The sequence below is a fragment of the Myotis daubentonii genome, chromosome 10 (assembly GCF_963259705.1).
Source record: "Myotis daubentonii chromosome 10, mMyoDau2.1, whole genome shotgun sequence".
In the NCBI taxonomy this organism is placed as follows: domain Eukaryota; kingdom Metazoa; phylum Chordata; class Mammalia; order Chiroptera; family Vespertilionidae; genus Myotis; species Myotis daubentonii.
This window is the reverse complement of record NC_081849.1, coordinates 2,978,910-3,002,090: the sequence shown is the minus strand read 5'-3', so window position 1 is coordinate 3,002,090 and position 23,181 is coordinate 2,978,910. Positions and strand designations below refer to the sequence as shown.

Below are 23,181 nucleotides of genomic sequence, written 5' to 3'. Positions count from 1 at the left end.
TCCTCACCTGAGGACCTGTCTTTATTAATTTGAGAGGGAGAGTGAGAGAGAACCATCAATGTGAAAGGAGCATCCATCAGTTGCCTCCTATACTCGCCCCACCCAGGGAGCAACCCTACACCCTTCTTGGTGCACAGGATGACGCTCCCGCCAGCTAAGCCACCCAGCCAAGGCCACCAGACTTCTTCTTGATAGTTAGAGAATTTTTCTTGTTAATTTGTAATTCAAATATATAATTTATACTTGCATTTAATGAAATATTAGATACCGAGGAGGACTTATAAAATATGTGTTGGTTACAAAGAATAAGACAACAAATGCCCATGATACCCACACTCTGAAAAAGAAATGAAACATAATTACATTTGTACTTCATCTCAATTAATTCAATAATAAAAAAGCAATCACATTTGATACCCTACCCGTGGTCGGCAAACTGCGGCTCGCCAGCCACATGCGGCTCTTTGGCCCCTTGAGTGTGGCTCTTCCTAAGCCTTAGGAGTACCCTAATTAAGTTAATAACAATGTACCTACCTATATAGTTTAGTTTAAAAAGTTTGGCTCTCAAAAGAAATTTCAATCGTTGTACTGTTGATATTTGGCTCTGTTGACTAATGAGTTTGCTGACCACTACAAGCCCTGTGGCCCCACTCACTCCCCCCTGAATTCTGGGTAGATCGGTTCTTTTTCTGGACTTTTTCACCCATGTCTGCTGCTTATTTTGAACTTAAGCATGTTCCTCTCTGACTGGCTCCCCCGCCCCCACACCTGTGTCTGGGGCTCCTTTGTTCAGAATGTCCCTGTGGGTGTCATGTCCATGCCGCGTGGCTATTACATGATCCATCTCTCCAGCCAGCTGTCCGGCTCAGTGGACACCGGGCTATTTCTCCTTTCCTGCTCGTGCAGGGACTGCCGTCTCGGGCACACACAGGAGGTTTCCTCCCGTGGAGTCCCCTGGACACAGAGTCCCAAAGTGCTGGCATCAGTGACACTCCTACCATCAGCTTGTAAGAGTTTCTTTAAAAAAGTGATGCATTTAATTATTTTAATGGAATGTATTGGGGTGACACTGGCTAACAAAATTACACGGGTTTCAGGTGCACGTTTCAGAACACATCACCTGACACTATATTGTGAGATTGCCACCCCAAGTGAAGTCCGGGTCACCATTTATCCCCCTGGACCCTCTGCCCCTCCTACCCGCTCCCCAGGCAAGCACACCTATTGTCCATGTCCGTCCCAGGCAAGCACACCTGTTGTCCATGTCCGTCCCAGGCAAGCACTCCTGTTGTCCATGTCCGTCCCAGGCAAGAACACCTGTTGTCCATGTCCGTCCCAGGCAAGAACACCTGTTGTCCATGTCCGTCCCAGGCAAGCACACCTGTTGTCCATGTCCGTCCCAGGCAAGCACACCTGTTGTCCATGTCCGTCCCAGGCAAGCACTCCTGTTGTCCATGTCCGTCCCAGGCAAGCACACCTGTTGTCCATGTCCGTCCCAGGCAAGCACACCTGTTGTCCATGTCCGTCCCAGGCAAGAACACCTGTTGTCCATGTCCGTCCCAGGCAAGAACACCTGTTGTCCATGTCCGTCCCAGGCAAGAACACCTGTTGTCCATGTCCGTCCCAGGCAAGCACACCTGTTGTCCATGTCCGTCCCAGGCAAGCACACCTGTTGTCCATGTCCGTCCCAGGCAAGCACACCTGTTGTCCATGTCCGTCCCAGGCAAGCACACCTGTTGTCCATGTCCGTCCCAGGCAAGCACACCTGTTGTCCATGTCCGTCCCAGGCAAGCACACCTGTTGTCCATGTCCGTCCCAGGCAAGAACACCTGTTGTCCATGTCCGTCCCAGGCAAGAACACCTGTTGTCCATGTCCGTCCCAGGCAAGAACACCTGTTGTCCATGTCCGTCCCAGGCAAGCACACCTGTTGTCCATGTCCGTCCCAGGCAAGCAGTCCTGTTGTCCATGTCCGTCCCAGGCAAGCAGTCCTGTTGTCCGTGTCCCTGAGTTTCTCTAAGAGTTTCTATCGCCCAGAGCCTCACTTTGTCAGACTCAATCACCTTTGCCAACTTGGTGGATGCAGCATTGTATCTCCCGGGGCTTCCACTGCCCCCTCTCCATTGCTCACCAGGCGAGCACCCTGTTCACCTCGGCTTCCTCTCCCAGGCGTTCTCCTCTGCTCTGCCCGCTTTTCTGCTGGGCTGGCTCTTCCTGTTGCTTTAAACACCCCCATGAACACTGTCGGCATACGGGCTGCCACGACCTCATCGCAGTTTGTGGTTCGGCTTTTTAACATTCCAGTAAGGTCTAAGTCATCATTTTGCGTAAGGTTTGCGCTCTGGGTGTGCATCAGAGATCCCCGGGCCGGGTCCAGCCGCCGCAACTAAGTGGGTGTCACAAAAAGGGAGCCCCAGGCGCTTCCGTCTCCCAGAGCGTATAAAAGCTGTTTACACTCCGTGTTCTGTTACGTGTGCGACAGTATCGTGTCGGAAAAAACAGTCAACATGCTTTAAAGAAAAATTCTCTATTGCTGAAAAGCGCTGCCACCACCCGGGCCTCCATCGAATGGCACTCTTTTTGCTGGAGGAGGGTCCGACTGCGTGGTGGCTGCGGACGATCAGGGTGGCGGCTGCCGAGGTATTTTTATTCAACTCTTCTTTTTAAGTCCTCGTTTTTGAAAGCCCTTTTCTCTCGGTATAATTCTAGGCGTGTGTGTGTGTGGGGGGGAGGGGGGGGCGCAGCGGATGCTGTTGGCCAGCATCTCCCGCAGCAGCGCCCTGCCGCCCAGGCCCCCGCGCCCTGCTGCTCCCCCTGAGCCTCGCGGGCTCAGTCCTTGTTTCCCGTCTGCACCCCGTCTTCGCCAGGAGCGGATCCCACCTCAGGAAACCCTTTTCTCCGCTCATCCACAAGAAGCAAGCCCTCGTCCGAGCAGGTTCCACCCCGTCTTCGGCCCCACTTGCAGGCCCCGTCCTGCCGCCGGCCCGCCGCATGGCGGTGGCTGCCTCCGCGGAGCGCACCCCGCGGGCATCGCGGGCCGGACCCACGTCCACAGCGGCTGCTCCCTTGGCTCACTGTTCCTTCTGCATCTCACATCTTCCTTCGGGGCTTCTTTTCTTTTGTCTGTAGGAAATCTTTCTGAATTAACTTAAATGAGGATCCATTGGTGACAAGCTCATTTTTTTTTGAAAGTATCTTTATTCACCTCTTTTTAAGTCCTCATTTTCGAAAGACATTTTCTCAGTGTAATTCTAGGTTGACAACTATTTCCCCTCAGAAGTAGGAAGGCTTTTCTCCCCCCGTCTGGTTCACTCGGCCGCTGGGAGCCCGCCCAGGCACACTCCTTCCAGCTGGATGGCCGTCCCCCGCCTCGCCTGCGTTAAGACCCTCCCTTGTCTGCGCGGCCTGTCCGTTATGGATGTAGATTGGAAGTGTTTCACTCCAATAGACGTACTGAGTTTGAGAATCGGTATTTCCAGAGGTGACATACATTTTCAGCCGTTGTATCTTCAGGTAGCGCCTCTCAACGCCTGTCCTGCCTGGGACTCCTGTAAATGTATATGAGGTGGTCGTGCCTTGTCTTCTAAGGCTCCTTACTTTTGAAATTCATGCATTTCTTTTCTTTATCGCTCTAGGCCAGTGATGGCGAACCTATGACATGCGAACTCACTTTTTTGGTTGATTTTTCTTTGTTAAATGGCATTTAAATATATAAAATAAATATCAAAAATATAAATCTTTGTTTTACTATGGTTGCAAATATCAAAAAATTTCTATATGTGACACGGCACCAGAGTTAAGTTAGGGTATTTCAAAATGCTGACACGCCGAGCTCAAAAGGTTCGCCATCACTGCTCTAGGCTGCATTCTGGATAATTTCTCCAGTTCTATCTTTTAGCTCACTCATTCCCTCTTCAACTATATCTAATCTGCTTTTATACTCATTTCTTGAGTTTAAACTTTCTATTTTATCTTCCATTTAAAAATTCTATTGTTTTAATATTTTTGAGGCTCTTAATCTCTGGTTCATATTTTACCTCCCTCTTGTAGATTCCTTTAAGCAGATGAAAATACTTAAACTTATGTTCTAGGTCCCGTCATTGGACCCTCCGGGTTTATTTTGTCCATCCTTTCAGCTGCCCTTTGCTCACGCTCCTTCCTCTCCAGCATGTCGTTGTAAACTCCTGGGATTTTAACTGTGGGAGCCCTTTGAGGACAGAGAACAGGGCGGGTTCCTCCAGTGAGGACGTGAGCTTCCTTCCCTACGCTAACTTCCTCGCTTGGGTTTTAGGGGCCACATGGGGGTGCATGCGGGCAGCGTGTTCCTGTGAGGCCGACTGTGCTCAAAGCCCTGGTGGGAACCCGCTCCCACCTCCCCATCCTGGCGCTGAGCACGGAAGCCCTCGGGGCCAGTCGGGGTGCTTGCCGTTGTTCTGAGGTGACCCCCTTGCCTCCTCCCCACAGCCTGCGAGGTGTGAGTGCCAATGTTTGGAAAATGCCCTCAAGAGAAGGTCGTCACTGTCCACTTAGGGTCCTGCTTTCACTTGGTTCGGGATCGCCTAGAATTCCAACGTCTCCCAACAGCTGACATGTTGCAAAGTGCATCTCTACACCTTCACATTCTAGCATTTTTGGTTATTTTCTAAATGACGGCCAGTCCCGGCATCTACTTCTCCCAGCGCACGGGGAGAACCAGAGGCCCAGGCCCCCTGAGCGGCCTCCCCCACCGCTCTGAGCTTCTGGAGGGGCAACTCATTTAATTGGCGGGTCTGAGCCAAACATCTGGCAGCTGCATGTGAGCGTGTAACGCAGGAAAGAGTCTAGCACTGTGGGCGGGACTGAGCGCTCGTGGTCAGGTGGAGATCGCAGGCTACCCGTGCTGAGGAGCTCATGCTCGCTGCGACCCGCGCTCCCGCCCGCCGCGCCCGCGCCCACACGCCTGCTCCCGCACGGCCGCGAGGTCGGCAGGCCCTTCTGAACTGGAGCCGTGTTCTGCTTCACAAAACCTGACTGTGAAGCAGCGCGTGTCTCAACATGACAAGCCGCTCCATTTAATTATCGCTTACTTGTAAAGAGAGATGTGAGCAAGGACTGTGCGGACGCAGGGGGACTGAGAGAGAAACCTCGGGCCGCACATTTGCATCCTGAGAGGGGCCGGGGCCTTCCATGCACCTCCGCGCTCCCAGGCTGGTGTCTGGGTGCCAGAGAGCTTCTGGGGTCCTTTCACGTACACCCCTGCCCACCCCCACGGGTGCTCAGGGCCCCTGCCTGCCTGCACAGAGCACCCTGCCCACCCCCACGGGTGCTCGGGGCCCCTGCCCACCTGCACAGAGCACCCCCTGCCCACCCCCACGGGTGCTCGGGGCCCCTGCCCAGCTGCACAGAGCACCCTGCCCACCCCCATGGGTGCTCAGGGCCCCTGCCCAGCTGCACAGAGCACCCTGCCCACCCCCACGGGTGCTCGGGGCCAGGCTGCACATCCTGCCCACACCTGGCCCGCCGGGCCTGCTCTCCCACACGCTGTGTGAGGGGCAGGCAGCACAGCCTCAGCCTCCACGGCCAAGTGGGCAGAGCCCTGGGGCTGGGAGGCCAGCCTGCCGCACCCAGGCCTGGGCTCCCACGAAAAGCCCTTTGTCCAGTTTCCCAGCCACAGCCGAGGGCCCAAACGAGCCTTTTCTCTGCCGGCCTCCGCGAGGCCCTGGGAGCGGTGGGCGGCGGGCGGTGGCTGGGAAGGAACGCCAGCTTCAATCTCCAAATCATTTTTCAAATTATTTTCATTAGACACTGTCTCAGTCCCACTTCCATTAATTCATATCTGGTATCAGCGTTTCGGTTTCCCATTTCTGTGAGTGACTCCGGCTGCCCGGCGGCCTGGGGTCATCTAAATGCAGCGTTTATTTTAGTCCCGTTTGCGTGGAGCCGCTGCTGCGAGTGGCGAGAGGAGGCGCCTGGCTTCGAAGAAGTGGATCACCTCCTGCCATTCATCTCTAGACAGCAAGGCCACGGCCAGGAGCTCATAACAAGAGCTGCCCGCTTTCACTGTGCAATTGGCATTCCCAATGCAAATTTCAGGGACATCTGATATATTTTTTTAATTAAAAGGCGTCTGAATAAACAGCCATATTCTATGACACATTTTCTGACAATTTTCAGAGATGAGGCCTCAGAGCTGTCCCAAAGATCCTTCTCTTCCCTGTCAGACTTTTTTTTTCAGATATGTACAGATTCTGGTAAACACATGCCTTTTACAAAAGCAACCATGAACTTAAATTAGGTCTCCACATTATAAAACGTGGAACAAGTTAGACCTCCTCAGTTGCCCTTCTAAGTCAAGAGAGTTAGTCTCATTCTTGAAGCGTAATTAGAAATATGCAGGTCAGAATTCTTTCTGAAAAGCCTGAAGAGCTAGAAACAGTGAGTATATCCTCTGAGCCCGATAAAACCAAACTGGAATATTACTTACATGGCAGAAGGTAAACAACAAAAGAAATAGGAAGGAAGAATAAAATAGGATAAATAAAATTACATGTAATTATCCTATATAACAGCGGTTCTCAACCTGTGGGTCGCAACCCCTTTGGGGTCCCTTTCACAGGGGTCGCCTAAGACCATCGGAAAACACATATATAATTACATATTGTTTTTGTGATTAATCACTGTGCTTTAATTATGTTCAATTTGTAACAATGAAATTGGGGGTCACCACAACATGAGGAACTGTATTAAAGGGTCGCAGCATTAGGAAGGTTGAGAACCACTGCTATATAATAAAAGAGAAACATGTAAATTGACCGTCCCTCCGCTACATTCACCAGCCAATCAGGAGTGAGTATGTAAATTTACCTGACAAAGATGGCAGGCCTGTGGGCAGCACGCACGTGCACAGGCGCCGAGTGGCTGAGCGCAGGCGTTCCACCCTGCCCTGCCCTATCCGCTCTGGGCAGGTGAGCAGCACATGCTGTCATCCTGCCCCGCCCAGGCTGCTCCAGGCCTGTGGGCAGCACGTGTGGTGAGCCTCTGGGCAAGGGATGCGGGCTGGCGGAGGGCGGCCTGTCTCCCCAAATGGCGGCAGTGGCAGCTGTGAGCACGCCAAGCAGAGCCTGCGGGCTGAGCTGAAGTAGCACCTGCAAGCCATCAGCGCTGAGGAGTGGCTGTGCAAGTCCCATCTCCTGGCCCAGAATGTGTGCAATTGTAGGGACAGCCACCGTCGTGGGCCAGATTGATGTCTTCCTGGCTGCACCACGGGGGTTTGCGGATCTGCAAAGCCACAGGCCTCCAGTGCACATATCCTCTCCTCCTGCCCTGGTGTGAGAACACTCCCCCAGCACGCTGTCACCCTTGCGTCCCTGCAACAGTCCCAGACCAAGGTGCATGCAAGTTCCCCCCAGCCCTCCGCCACACTTCCATCAACCCCAGCATGCCTACATCCCCCACAGGATGTGTGCACATCCCCGCCAGCACGCTCATGTCCTTTGGAGAGTGTCTGGGTGTTCTGGGTGCTGAGGGTGGGCACCTGTGAGATGACAGTGAGAGGGCGGAGTGGTGATGCCCTGCTCCCACGGAGGCCAGTGCAGTGATGAGATTACCTACGTGGGGCTAATGCAGGCGCTGAGGTGGGAGCAGGTGCAGACAGACACACCTGGTGGGCATGGGCGGCCCTCGCTGAGGTGCCTTCAGTCAGTGTTCAAGATCGGGAACCCATAGGAGGTGAGGAGTTCCATCCTCTCAGTGAAACAGTGGAGAGTTGGGGCGACTGCAGAGGAGGAATGTGCACTTTGGGTGCCAGGACCCATGAGCAAAGGCTTCCCTGACTGAGCCTCGCTCGCATGGGGCCTAGCGCACTCCTGCTGGGCAGCGGGTGACAAGACGTGCTTTTCCGAGTTAATGAGAGAAAACATTGATTCTCCTGCTGCCCACGAAGGTGGAAAGTGAAGTGGGGAGACATGCGGGGATTGAGTGAGTTTCCCTGTCTGGGGGTTCCGAATCCACTGTTGGTTCCTTTCACCGCTGACTAGAGATATACAGGGTGTCCCCCCAAAATGTATACACACTTTGAATACCTACTAATTCCAATGGGTTTAAGCATGAAAATAAAGAAACAACAATAGAGCTGTCATCTGTTAAAAGTGCGGGCACAGATAGGCAGTTGGACATTCCCCAAGAGGTCCTGGATTGGAGAGGTCCTGCAGGCCAGATTGAGGGGACCCCTTTCCCCACTATCCCCATGCACGAATTTTGTTCACCGGGCCTCTAGTCTATGTATATAAAGAGCCAGGGTCCATCATATCCAAAACTACCGAAGGCAGTTCAGCTCTGGTGGGTGCAGCAGGCTCTGGTGGGTGCAGACTTGTGGCAGTGGGGACGGGGACAGGAAGGTGGGGCCAGCACTCACACTCACAACTGCACACATGCACAGACACACACAGCACCCACCAGCTCACAGACTTTTCTCCCTTTCTTTCCCTCCCTACCAGCTCACTCTTGGAGCCTCTCTCAGAATGAGGCCCCAGGACGGGTAGAGAGTGGAGCTGCCCACATTGGCCCTGCTCCCTCCCAGCCAGAAAAGAGGAAGAGGGAGAGAGGGAGACAGGGAGGCCTGGAGGACTGCTGAGAAACACAAAGAGAGACAGAGACTGGGAGAGGCTGGGATGGAGAGATGGAAACAAAATAGCAATATTAAAATATTTCCTCTAATTAATTCCCTTTTAATGTGCATGAATTTTGTGCACCGGGCCACTAGTCTATATATATAAAAAGCCAGCGACCGTAAGGCCACAATGACCATATCGACCGGTAGCTATGACGCCCACTGTGGCCAGCGAACCGGCCCAATCAGGGCGTGGGGCATGGGGCTGGGCAGCCAAGCTCACCGCCCCTCCCCCCTGCCAACCTTCCTCTGACCAGACTCTACCACCCCGATCAAGAGTGAGGCCAGCTAGCCAAATGCCACTTCCTTTCCCCCCAGCGAGCCCCACCCCCGATCAGCCCACCCCACCATGATAGGTCTGCAGCCCCTCCCCCTGGCCGCCTCACTGCTGATCGCACCCCCACCCCAATCAGGGGTGGGGCCCACTGGCCAATCTCCTGTGGTCCCTTCCCCCAGCCGGCCTGGCCCCTGATCGGGCCCTGATTGGGGTGGGCTGGCCGGCCAACCTCCTGCCATCTCCTCCTCATGACAGGCCCAGCCCTGATCCACCCTGATCAGGGGCCAGGCCGGCGGACCCCACCCATGCACAAATTTGTGCACTGGGCCTCTAGTTGCAATAAAAGTGAATAGGTTATGTTATCCTGTTAGGACAAACTCACCGAGGCCTACAAGAAACTCATCCCACACAAAGCAGTTCACCAAGACTAAGCACGGAGAGGGAGTGACTGAGGTAAATGTAGACAGAAATAAGGGAAGGTCACGGTGTTGGCACAATGACAATACACAACGTTAAAGTTATTTTTACCCAAAATGAAGGCATAGTATCCATGTGCCAAGAAAGAAAACACACCATTGAACTTTACGAAGAAGAAAGGACATGCGGTCTTGGCAGTACAGACTCAAACCTCGATGGCAGAAGCACTGAGGGTCACCATGCTGGGACCTGGGCCCACCAGCACCGGGACCGCCTCCCCGCACCTGTGGCACAGGCACTTTCAATCGTCCCGCTGTACTGATGAGAAGTCACACAGTGTCCCGCCGGCGTGGCTCAGTGGTTGAGTACCATCCTTTGAACCAGGGGGTCATGGTTTGATTCCTGGTCAGGGCACATGCCCAGGTTGTGGGCTCGATCCCTAGTAGGGGGCGTGCAGGAGGCAGCCGATCAATGATTCTCTCTCATCATAGAAGTTTCTCTCCCTCTCCTTTCCTCTCTGAAATCAAGTTTTAAAAAAAGAAGTCACAAAGCTAGTCAGACTGGATTTGACATGAGTCTCCCTACCCACATGGGAACATGCAGAGTCGTGATAACTTCTAAGGACTATTCAGCAGCAACTGACCAATCTCTAGAAACAAAGTCACACTCCTCAGATATGGGCCTTGAAGAAGGCTTCCACCATCTCCCAATAGTAAAACCTTACAGGATGCATTCTCTGATCATGACCTAAGAAAACTAGAAACTAAAACCACAGAATACAGACCCTGCCGTCAGCTGGGCACACACGGCCACCCTTTGATAGTGCACACGCAGAGCAGAGAAGAAAGGTGACCTGTGGTTAGAGTACCAGATGGCACCGGCGTGAGGAGGCTGTGCCCGGCCCGCAGCCTGTCACCTGGTGTCCCAGTGGCTTCATTGTCACACGAGAAAAAGTCGAGGAGTCAGAAGTAAAATAGTTAAAACTTAAGAGAAGGAATCAAAACACATAGTCCAAACACAAGTTAATAAGCCATGAAAGGGAAGCACAGCTGATGGCTAACCCATGAGCTTGATTTTAGAGGAAGATACATAAGCCCCTACAAGGTCTAATAAAGAAAAAGTAACACACCCCAAATCCCAAAGTTACCCAAAATTAATAGCGGCAAAGGAAACAGCCATAGTTTCAGTGGAAATTTAACAGTTATGAACGAAAAAACCACTAGTAGTAACAATTTGAACTCTTAAGGAATTGAACTACGAACAAAAAATACACATAACTAAACTGGCAAATAATGACAACAGAACTCTGAGTGGATGCCTGCAGAGAAATGGGAAAGATTGAAGAATTGTCCTTCAAGGAAAGCGGCGAATGCCCCGCGTCAGTCTGGGGCTCACAGCCACGTGTGGCCCCTCAGGCTGAGCGCCATGAGGGCTGGGGCTCCGTGGCAGGGGGTGTGGCATGGACGGAGTCGGAGCCGCAGGACCCTGCCTCCGCACTGAGGCTGAGCGGCCTGGTGGGATGGCGTTGCCCTTGAACGTGACGTTGCTGAAACCTCCGGCACCAGGTGAGCAGAGCCTCCTGCCGGCGCTCAGTCAGAGGCGGAGTCGGTCGCCGAGGGAGCGGTTTCACCCGACTCTCCAGGGGCCGGCGCCTCCTCCGCAGGCGCTGCTGGACACGGGCCCCACCCGGGACAGAAAGTGTGTCTGGACACGGAGCGGGCACCGTTCACGGTAACCCAAAGGCAGGCCTGGGTGTACAGCTCAAGACGCACAAGGTCTGGGAGATAATATAGGAGCACGTGGAGGTGACTTTTTAAATACAACCCCGAAAGCATAATTTGTAAGAGGAAATATTGATAAGTGGGATGTCGTTAAAATAAAAAAACTTCTGTCCTGCAAAGACACTGTTAAGAGAGTAAATGGCAAGCCACAGACCGGGAGAAAATATGTGCAAAACACAACTGACTATTATCTACAGATGCAAAAACTCTTAATACTCACCAATAAGAAAACTAATGACCCCGTTAAAATTGGGCCAAAGACCTTCCCAGACACCTCAGCAAACAAGGCGAACAAGCATGAAAAGACGCTCCACGTCCTAAGTCATCAGGGAAATGCAATCTGAGACCGTAACAAGAGACCGCCGCCCACCTCAGCACGGCCACAGTCCAGGCACCGACAACACCAAGTGCTGCCGAGCACCTGGGCAGCGGGCGCGCTGACTCGCTGCTGGCAGGAACGCGATGGTCAGGCACTTTGGGAGTCAGTTCTACAGTTTCTTACAAAAGTAAGATATGCTTCCCAGATGACCCAGTGATCACGCGAAGGACCTGCAGGCTGACATCCAGAGACCTGCCCCTGGACTGTCAGATCTGCCTTACTCATAATCACCCAGCCCTGGGGGCAGCCAGCATGGCCGTCAGCAGGTTATGGGTCAGGACACGACAGTCCCTCCACACAGTGAAGAAATGAGCTATGAGGCCACAAAAGCCTGGAGGAAGCTGAAAGGCACGGGACCAAGCGAAAGGAGCCAGCCTGGCAAAGGCTACACCACAGGATCCGATGCAGGACATTCTGGAAAAGGCAGCACCATGGCGACAGTGAGGAGGTGGCGCTGCCAGGGGGCAGAGGGAGGAGGGTGGGCAGACAGATGGACACAGGGTTTTAGGCGGGAGGGAGGCTCTGTATGACAGCTAACATGACGGTGAGTACCGCCACCCCTCGCGGTTATCAGAACCGACAGAGACCTACGACCAAGAAGAGGGAGCCCGTGGCGAACCATGATCTCAGCCAATCACCGTACCAGCATCGGCTCACCAGCTGCTGTGCATTGTCAGCTGCCACAGCAGCTCAGGGAGGGGCCGTGGGCAGGGAGGGGGCACAGGGACTCGACCTTCTGCTGCATTTTCCTGTGAATGTAAAACTGCTCTAAGAAGCACGTCTATAAAAACATAACGAGCAGCCCGGCCACGTGGCTCAGTGGCTGAGTGTCGACCTAGGAACCAGGAGGTCAGGGTTTGAGTCCCAGTCAGGCACATGCCTGGGTTTCGGGCTCGATCTCCAGTGTGGGGCGTGCAGGAGGCAGCCGATCCATGATTCTCTCATCATTGATGTTTCTCTCTCTCTCCCTCTCTCCTCCTCTCTGACATCAATGAAGATATTAAACACACGGAGCAGAGCAGGGAGGCTGCCAGCTGGAGTGCTGTCAGGGCCCGAGGCGAAGGGCTCCTCTTGTGCAAAGGCTATTGCTGCAGCGGAACCGTCAGAATTTCAAGGAACAATGATTATTTTCCAACCTAACCGCGGGTGCTCTGCGTCTGGCTCTCACCCGGGCGCTTACTTCTCAGAAGCCAGGAGACGGCCACCGGGAGGGTGGCGGCCGAGCTCGGCGGCCCTGCACGGACCCCGGGCCTGCACTGGTGCTGACACGTGGCAGAGACGAGAAGCACATGCAGCGCGGCCTCAGTGCTAGGCCAGGCGGGGCCTGCAGGGCTGACGGGGAATCTCACAGAAACGGTGGGTGGAGCCACGAGCAGAAACCCTTCCCCAAATCCCACCGAGCCACCCACTCAGGCCCTCTAGTCACCGCCCCTTCTCTCCCGCGAGGGGACCCTGCCGACCTGGCTCCTCGCCCGGGCTCCCACTACTTCCCCCAACTCGCCATTCTCACAGCTCCTCTTCTCTGAGGCCACAGTGACGTTCCAAAATGCAAGTCTGGCTGGAAGCACCCATGGCGACGCTTCAAAGGCTCCCATCCCCTTGTGAGGAGCTCCCAGGCCCCTCGAGTGCCAGAAGCTCCCGCGATGCCTGTCCTTCACGTCCCTCCTGCACATTCCCGTTTCCTACAGCATGGCCCTTCCCATGCACGTGGTATCCTCTGCACACACCTGCCTCTGTAGGCGGTCTTCCCCCTCCCCTCCCTCCTGCCAGGCTCCTGCCACCCTCCTGCCCCTCCCTTCTCAGAGCCCACCCGGTGCCTCTCCAGGAAGCCCTCCTGCCCCTGTGACCGAGGGCTGCGGTTCCGACAGGGAGGCCGTGGGCGCTGGCCTGTCCAGGGAGCGGGGTTCTTTGCATCAGCGTCTCAGGCCCCGGCATGAGTCAGCACGATCCGAAGCTAATCACAGATCGATGACTCCATCCAAAACGGCTTTGGAGGGCGCCGCGGGGCCTCCCTGCTGGGCATGAGGGGACTGAGAAGTTCCCTGAAGAAATGGAAACCTATGAGACGCTGCTCGCCTTCAGTTTTGGAGCTGATTGTTCGAGGAGAGAACAAACCTCTACAGACCCCACTGGCTTCACACTTCTGATTAAGGCTCCAGGGAAACTGGGTGAGGACCCACCCAACTGCCCGTCTCACCTCTGCACGGGGGCGGGGCGGGGCTGGAAGCCAGAGAGGAGCTGGACTCATCAGTCACAGGTCCCCCCGACTGTCACCAGGTCTGCTCACTCTGAGAACCAGGCGCCCCGCCTCTGAGTTTCCATCGGAGCCGAGGCGTGAAAACGACCGGCTGCCTAACAGAGGAAGACGGACGGGCTAATGACAGCGCAGGGGCGGGAGCCCGGAACCAGCACCGTCCGCTCCTTCGTCTCTCCTCCCCGCTCCGCCCGTGACCGCCCAGCGACCCTCTGCGGCCGCAGCGCCAGGGCCCACGCCATGACTGGGGACTTAATAACCTGCAACACGTCCCTGCCTGTCTTTCTCGCTGCATTTCCTCTGACAAAGCCAAGTTAAATTTTGGACACGGGTGACATGGGAGCCATTCGGATCAGAAAAATGCCACCTCACGTGTTCTTGCATGTGACCCGACCCAGCCGCTCTGAGGGAAGAGCCACTCGGTGCGGAGCGAGCGTCCGGGACCGGGGCTGCCAAGTGCACCTGCTGGTCGTGTCCAATAAAAGGTTTCCTTTGCCGTCTGAAAAACAGTGGGGCACCCTCTGGGTGAAAATCCCACGTTAACTGAAAGCGGGAAACGCAGGGAAACAGCCGCTGAACCAGGGGCCGGGCCGGGACGGTGTGTGTGTGGGCTGAGCAGACAGTGTCACCTGTCAGGTCCTCGGGGCACGGTTCTGCCTGGGTGACCGCTCGGCCGTGCCAGCTCGGGAGGGGGCAGGGCAGAGGCGAGACCCAGCCACCACGTGACAGACCAGGCACAGCCACCCCCGCCACGTGCAGGCCTGGCGCTGGGCCAGCCCCTCCCTCACAGACGGGAAAGGGCCCGGGGTGTCGCCCTCGCAGCCAGCAGCAGGACCGAAGGCAGGAAGGACCGTGCCTCCCACCAAAGACCCCATGTCAGTGGCGGAACTCGCTCATCAGAATGCTGACTGCAGCAGGGTAGGTTTGGGGTGGAATCATGGGTAACTGTTTTCTCAAAAGTCCTATTTAATATGAAATCACAGCTCTCTATTGCACTAAACATGATCATTTTAAAGTGAAAATAGCCACCTATTTGGGGGCTTAGCATCTGTGCAGAATGATCTAACTTCTGATAATGAAATGGAGGGTTCTTAATAACATGGTCACGTGGGTGCTAAAGGCCACGGCAACACTCACCTGCAGGTGCAACCTGAGCCCTCCAAAGCTGTGTGCCCGCCATGATAGCACACGTCCGTCACGGCAGCCACACGCCTGTCACGGCAGCCACACGCCCGTCCTGGCAGCCACACGCCCGTCCTGGCAGCCACACGCCCGTCCTGACAGCCACACGCCCGTCCTGGCAGCCACACGCCCATCCTGGCAGCCACACACTCATCACGGCAGCCACACGCTCGTCACGGCAGCCACACATCCGTCACGGCAGCCACACACTCATCACGGCAGCCACACGCCCGTCACGGCAGCCACATGCATCAGGTAAATGGAATAAAATTCAGTCCAACAAAAGCAAGTTCCTCGATCGCACCAGCAGTTGTGGAGGCTCCGCAGGCTCATGAGGCTGGTGGCTGTCATGCTGGCGGCAGAGAGAGCCGGGGCGGCCTGTCACTGAGGTGCGTGGGGCCGAGAGGCTGGGGCGTCCTACGCGCTGACTGCCAGGAGTGGGCTCACCGAGGACGAGGAGTCTCTCTTGGGCAGCCCTGGCCGGTGTGCTCAGTGGTGAGAGTGTCGGCTGAGCACCAAAGGTCTCGGGTTCGATTCCTGGTCAAGGGCATGCACCTGGGCTGCAGGTTCGACCCCAGGCTCTGGTTGGGGTGCATGCGGGGGGCAGCCAGTCGATGTGTCTCTGTCTCTCCCCTGCCTTCCACTCTCTCTAAAAACCAGTGGGGAAAATACCCTCAGGTGAGGATACAAAATAAAATAAAATGTTTGTACACCTCACCCCGGTCAGGACGGCTCCTGTGAAACAGTGAGCTGGCAGGCCTGGCGCGGACGGGCAGACACACCTGTGCGCGGCCGTGGGGATGCAGTTGGTGCAGCGCCGTGACAACCTGCGGAGGGGCCTCAGAAAACAAACTACAACGACCTGTGACCCGCGATCCCACGCTGGGCGCGTCCCCGAGGAGCTGCAGCAGCGCCCGCCCCTGCTCCTGCCGTGCCATCCCCGCGGCCCAGACGTGGCAGCCTGTCTGTGGGCCGAGGCGAGGGGGGACCAGACCTGCCCCTTCGTGGTGGACTGCTGTCCAGTCCTAAGGACGGACGGGAACGGCACAGGGGCAGCGCGGGGGACCGGAGGGCGCCATGGGGGGACGGGCCCCAGCAGGTGAGCAGCGGGGACCACTCCCGGGGACCAGACAACCCGCTCACCGTGCGGACAGTGGGTGGGACTGAGGCAGGGGAGGAGGAAACCCTGCTGGGGCCCCGAGAGACCCCGCCTCGCTCACCGATGCTCCAATTCCCACGCGAGGGCCTCTTGCTCAGCCCTCCCGCCCCGGTCCCACCAGCAGTACCAGGATGGGACGGCGGGGCCCGGGGTGGCTCAAGGAGGGGCTCGGGTGAGGGACACAGACCCGGCACGGTGGCACCGGGCATGCAGGAGGAGCGTTGCCTGGGCTCCAGAAGATTCCGTCCCCTCCGTTGTCCACCCCCGATCCCCGCAGTTGAGTCTCGGGGGCTGGCATATTGCGAGTAAGGTTCCGGCCAAGCTCCTCCAGGCCCGGCGGGGCCCCTGATGCCCACACCTGGCCCCACCTGGGCCCCGTCTGGAGGTGGCAGAGGGGACGGGCAGTCTTCACAGCGGAGCTCACCCCTCCTCCCTGTGAACACGGCTCAGCTGCGCCCCCAGGTCTACTCTGCTCTGGGGGCCTCTGCTCTGGGGGCTCCTGTCAGAAACACATCACGAGACGCAGCTTCTGCAGAGCCGGAGCCGACCGCCAGCCAGAACCGTGTGCCCCGAGCCGCACCTGCACAGCAGCCGGCCAGGAGGGCGAGGGCATGGGGCGGGAGGGGTGCGAGCCGGCGGAAGAGCAGACCAGCCCTCACTCCGCCCCGTGTTATGGCCACATTTGGAAAAGCCACCAGAAAGCCTGTCTGCCCCACGCCCTGCTCAAGGGTCTCAGTGGACCCAGGGCTGGCCGCGTAGAAGCCCCGGGAGACCACAGACCAGGGCTTGGCTCTGCAGCACCTGCAGGCCGCCTGGCTCCCGGCCCCAGCACGCAGCCAGCAGAAAGGAGAGGGTGGCGACCCCCAACCTCCGAAACCCACTCCAGGGGACGTGGCAAACTCCTTTCCGTGCTGCCGGCACGGGCCCGGCTGCTTGTGCCTCGTGGGAGTGTTTACAGATCTGTCTCCCGAGAAGACAGGCCAGACAGAAAGGAAGACCCAGGCGACCCTCAGAGACGGCTCTTCGGGCCGGGAAATGCAGAGGGAAAGTGCTGCTTACTCACGACCGAAGTCACGAGGGCTGAGAAATACTGGTTCTCTCCACACCGGCCCGCACGGGCCCCCACCTTCCCGTCTGCACCGAAGACTCTGCCAGGAGATGCAGGCGCTGAGGCTGGGAGCCGGCGGGAGTCCCAACCCTGAGCACCTGTTCCCACCTGCGGCTGACACTGCCGACAGGCACCTGGACGCCAGGCCTGTGCCAATGCCAGGGCTGGATCGGACGCTCTGAAGGCAGAGTAGCTTTAGTTTGGATTTTCCCCCCAAACAGACCATGGACTGAGGACGCAGGTACAAGTAGTTTGCTGGAGGCGACCCCAGGGCGCAGGCGAGGCGCCCCCCTGCGTGCCTCAGAGCCGTCGGAAGGTGGAGAAGCGAGTGTCTTGTCCACCAACAACCACCCCCTCCTTCGAGGGTCCTGCGCAGCCCACCTCGGGCACGGGCCACACGTCCTTGCTGGGCCCTGGAACGTGGGGGCTCACTGCAGTTCCTCCCTCAAGTGGGACGAGGTACCCAATTCACAGACGGCCGGAGGAACGAACGCATTACACCTGCAAACCCCGGCAGGCTGCTCCGCTCACGCGCGACCAGTCAATAGCCTCCTCCCCGCACGGCGTCCGTGGCCAGCAGCACGATCGGGGCCACACCACGTGCTACGTCCCCGTGGAGAGGGAGGGCGAGGCAGGAAGCAGCAGCGCCATCGCCGGGAGATGTGAGGAGCAGAGCACTGGGACTGAGGACAGGTACAGGTACAAGGTTTCTGCGCGGCCTGGGGTTTTATTGAAAGCATCCCTGTGTTCCAGGGTTGGGGTAATTAAGAATAGATTTGGTTTTATTTGTCGGCAGGCGCCATGGCTGTGGTTGAGAGTTGGTTCTTATGTGTTACAGACACCAGTGCAGCTGCTAAGGAGCCCCTGGCCTGGGTTTAATGACCCCACTTTCTCCGAGAGCCACCCACAGGCAGCCTCCCACGATGCCTGCCCGGCCTTGGCGGAGACATTCCATCGTGGGCCAGGCGTCCCGGCAGTGAGCTCCGCCTCGGGTCCGCCTGTGCATCCCCAAGGCCCCCAGCGCCGGCCCAGAGACGACCCCGGCTTAGCCCCTCCCCCTTCCTGCCAGGTGCCCAATCGGAATGAATCCGGCCGTGCAGTGACCTGCACTTGCCTTCAATGTGGCAGAAGTGGTGGCCACATGGATGGAGTGCACTTTCTACCAGCAAACCCTAGCATGTGTATTGGTCCCAGTTAACCACCTATCTCCTCAATGAAGATGATCTCCCACAGATCTTACCCATCATCTGCACGGGGCTGTTAGGGAAACCTCACTGCCAACAAACCCACCCTGCCCGGGACCCCATCTCCGTGGGACTTGGGGGACACAGGGTGAAGGAGTGCTGAGGGCTCATGGGGTCCCCACATTTCTGTAGGGCCCTGCCCTCCATGCACAGTGGGGTCACGTGAATGTTGGGGGTGGAAGCTGGACCCCAGCCCAGAGTCTGGCTCCTTAGTCTGGGTGGGCCCTGGATTCAACATTTATTTATTTACTTATTTATTTAGACATGTTTTTATTGACTTGAGAGAGAAGGGGAGAGGAGAGAGAGAAACATCGACTGGCTGCCTCCCGCATGCACCCCAACTGGGGATTGCGCCCAGAACCCGGGCATGTGTCCTGACTGGGGATCAAATCCATAACCCCCCTTCGGTGTATGGGACGACACCCAACCTACTGAGCCACACCGGCCTGGGCAGCAATCGGTCTTCATACATCTTCCCAGTGATTCCAAAGAGCAGCCGGAAGGGGCCTCCTGGGTCGATGGAAGATGCTAAGATTGCTGCCGGCCCACAAGGAAAGGCACCTAAAAGGAGCCGGGGACCTAGTCCAGACGTAAAAGCTGAGGACACGGGGTGGGAGGGATCTGGTTTTCACCTGATTGGAGGTGCAGCTTCCACTCTGCCAGTCAGTTACTGCGGTCAGACCGCCCCGTCAGCAGCGCTGTGCTGTGCAGGCCGCGCCCTGGACATGGCGCCATTCCTGTCCTGGGCTCACAGAGGCTTTGGAGGAAAAGCGAGGGGCCGCCCTGCCCCTGAGAGTCATTCCCTTCCTGAGTGGCCTGTGTTTAGGCGTTTAGCGCAGCCGAATCGGAGTCTGCCCTCCCAGGAGCGCAGGGCATCACGCTGGCACTCTCCCCACCTCCTCCCCCTGAACCAGATCCTGGCGGGAAGCCACAGCGGGGGTCTGTGGGGAGGCTGACGACCAGCCTGGCCAGTCTGCGCTTCCTCACACCTCCCAGACCTCCAGGGACCCGGTAACCATGGAAACCAGAAGGCATGAATAGCAAGGCCTGACTGAGTCCTGGCAGGTGGTGGAGGGGGGGGAGGCTGAGCCTGGCTCAGCTGGATGGAAAAGGTACCCAGGATGGGCATGCGGGGTGGGGGGGCCTGGTTTGGGGCAAATATGGCCACATGTGGCAGGGAGGCAGCCACACAGATATGTTTCTAACGGCCTGCAGCCACAGCCGGAGAGGCGGGAGGCCTGCAGAGCCGTGGCTAGGGGGGCAGGCCCTGCACCCCAGGGCTAGGGTGGGGGCTGTTTAAGGAAGTAGCCAGGGGAAAAAGACCCGGCACCAGCAGGACCCAAAGTGGGAGGGCAGGGTCTGTGGGAGGAACCACAATGGGTGGGCAGGGCTAGGGGAGGACCACGGGGGGTGGGGGTTGGGGGGGTTGGGGGGGTGGGAAGGTGGTGGGGGATGGGGGTAAGTTGGAGAGGCCCCGCAGGGGAGGGGGCTGGGGAGGCCCTGTGGGGGTGGGGTGGGGCTGGGGGAGACCCAGGTGGGGGGGGCGTGGGCAGGCCTGGGGGAAGACCTGCAGTGGGTGGGGAGGCTGGCAGGATTCTGGGAGGAGCAGGCCCCAGCAGGGCCCAGGAGGATGTGGGGGAGCCCCAGAGGCCGGCCCAGCTGTGGCTGCAGAGGCAGGGCCCGGCCAGGGAAGCCCAGGAAACACGCCCCGAGTTAATCCTCCAGGTGAGGCCCAGCCAGCTCAGCCCTGGACACTGCTGGGCAAAGCTGGTGGGACGGGAATTGGTGGGAAATGTCAGTGCGCTTGCACCTTCCCGGGACACCTGCGAGGATCGGTGTGCGCACTGCACGCCCAGCTGCGGCGCCGACAGCAACGCCCCCTCGCGAGGTCACAGCCCCCTCCCGGGCCTCCCCGGGAAGGATCAGCGGACGTCTGGGTCCAGCCGCTGGTCAGGGAGGCTCCCGTCTCCACTCCCGTCCGGGGACACAGTGTCTGAGAAAGACAAGCGCCACGCACGCCACCATCAAGGACACCCAGCCTGACTGGCTTCCGCGGAGACCCCTCGGGTGACAGCCCGAAGGGAACCGCCCACCAGCGCGGGCGTCCGGTCTGCAGGCACTCGGCTCCCGCTGCACGCCGCACGCGTCCCGCCCCGTGGGCTCTGGCCCCGTCCATTCCCGGGAGCCGCTGTCCCCGCACGGGGCTCCTCCCTCTCGGTGCCCCCGCTCCGGTGCCCAGGACACCCGGTGGCCAGGCGGGGGGAGGGGCAGCGGTGCGTCTGCTTCACTCTGTGTCCTCTGCCCTCGTCTGAGGGGTCAGCTCGGCTGGGCGTTCCCTCCTGGCCAAGCCGCCTCCGCGGAGCTGGGCCCCGGCCGTCCCGGGACTCCCGTGGGCACCGCCCCCCGGTCACACCTGTTCGTGCCGTGTCCTCCCCACGCCCTGCGCTCCGATCCCATCCCAGGCCCTGAACACGCTCTTCCGTGAGGGGAACCCCAGCGTCTCCGGAGGCAGCTGAAGGGCTGTGAGTGGGCCCGGGGCCTGCCCCCCGGCATCCAGGCGGCTTCCACACACTCGGTCCTGGGCGCCCCCCGCGCTCAGGGAGGCCTCTGCCCACGCAGGCCCGCGCCTCACACTCGTATTTGTACTTGACACTGTTTGGAACGAACAGGTGATTTTTGGAACCATTAACTCCACAAATAAAGATTTTTTTCCTAACCCTCATAAACCCAAATTTGAAGACTGTTAGAAGGAAAATGAATGGAAACGAAGACATTGATTGGTGAGTCTGGCGACACAGCCAGTCCCGTCCGACACCAGGAGAGAGAAGCTGGAGTCTCGAGCTCCTGCTGGAGTGAGTGGGGTCCCGGGCGTTCAGCACCAGGCACCCTAAAGGCCGATCACCATTCCTCGGTGCTCCCCAGGTGACAGTGGTCACCGCAGCCACTCGGGGTCAGGAAGCCGGGAGGCCGCCTGCAGTCCCGGACCGCCGCGACGAGCCGCCGTGCGAGTGTCTCCTGGCCCAAGGCAGTGCGGCTCGCGCACACTGTGATTAAGACACAACCACGGGAGCGGGGACAGGTCTCCCAAGGTGGCTGGAAGCCCTGCTGCACCTCGTTAACTGCAGGTGCTGAGGCAGCTAGAAATGCCACACCCTCCAGGGGGCGCGGCTCCTGGCAGGGACGTGCGGGGCGGCCGAGGAGGCAGGGCTCACAGGCACGCTTACCCTGGGCGCAGGAAGCCCGCTCTGCCACCAGGTAACCCTGCAGCTGCTGGAGGGCATGGCGCGCTCACCTTCCCCAGGCCACTGGCACTTGGAGCCGGAGGTGGCGGCAGGGAGCCGGTGGCGGCGCAGCTTGCAAGAATAAAAGGCGTTCGTTACGGGGGTTCTCCAGCAAACGGCAACGCCACGTCTCGACAGAAACCACATCAAAAGTCAGCGATCACCCATGTTTTTCTCTGCTTCAGACCCGCGGCGTTCTGGGGATGACGGGAGAGCAGAGGCACCTGCGACCAGGGAAGACACCAGGATCTTAGGGATGGGCGCGTCCTGGGCAGACTGCAGCCTCCACTCGGCAGGCTGGCCCCTCGCAGCAGCAGATGGGCTGTGCTCCCTCCAGGGAAACGCTGGAACTTGTAGCTGAGCACCGGCACCAACACGGAGCCATGGGAGCACCTGGCCATGCGCCCGCCCGGCGGGAGCTCGCCTGGTACAGAGCGACAGGCAGGTGGCTGGGGAGGGACATGTGCGCTCTCAGGCCTTGGGGCTGGGCAGCCTGTGGCTGGTTCAGAGGACACAGTCCCATCTGCCTCCCCCTGGCTAATGGGCTCATAGCATCAATCTTGAGGGCTGAGCGAAGCGCCCTGGAGAGCCTGCGATGTGAAATAACAGGCAGCACCCAGGGAGGAACGGTGGGAAGAGGTGAAAACGCATGAGATACTCTTTTAACAGGTAGAACGCCCACGATCTCAGCCTTCTTAACAATCCCACCTGAGGATGCTTAGAGAGAGGAGGGAGGGGGAGGGAGCAGGGGGAGGGAGAAACATTGATCAGTTGCCCTCTGTACGCTCCCCAATCCGGGATCAAACCCACAACCCAGGTGTGTGCCATGACCAGGAATCAAACCCACAACCTTCTGATGCACGGGATGTTGTTCAACCAACTGAGCCACTCTGGCCGGGCGGATCTCAGACTTCTTATATCATTTTCCTAACGGGGGGAAACCGATTTCCAATGTTCATATCACTATTTAGAGTAATTTGGTGCGATAATCAGAGGCTCCATGGAGAAGACTGGGAAAGGGCCTCAGGGGCGGTCCCCGTCAGAGCCTTCGGACCAGCAGGCACAGCCGGTGGGAGGCGGGCCCCTGGTGTGGCCTCCCTCCAGCTCTGACGCTGCCTTAAACCCTATGCCCAGTTTTCAGGTAATGGGGTTTGACTTCCAGCCCCATTCCCAGCAGGTGGCTGCCCTGACCCCAGCACAAGGCCCTCTCCACCCGCCCTGTGCGGGAGCAGGTCTCCTGACTGTGTATCTTCCCAGCACGTCGCTGATGCCTCCTCTCCCAGCCGGTGGGTCACCCCTTCCGACAGAGCAGCCAGAGCACCCGTGGCAGGTGCAGCGCTGGTGTCTGGCTTCCTGCCCCACCTGGGCTGCCCTCCTGCCCCACTGACCCTGCTCACACTTCCTGCCCCACCTGCTCACACCTCCTGCCCCACTGCCCCTGCTCACACCTCCTG

The 23,181-nt window shown here is 58.1% G+C and overlaps 1 protein-coding gene across 3 annotated transcripts in view; it reads right to left on the bottom strand.

Annotated features, from left to right (window-relative positions):
- The window catches only part of PTPRN2 (protein tyrosine phosphatase receptor type N2), a 470,186-nt gene that overhangs the window by 193,673 nt on the left and 253,332 nt on the right, over positions 1–23,181 (bottom strand). The gene's annotated exons all lie outside the window — the stretch shown is intronic.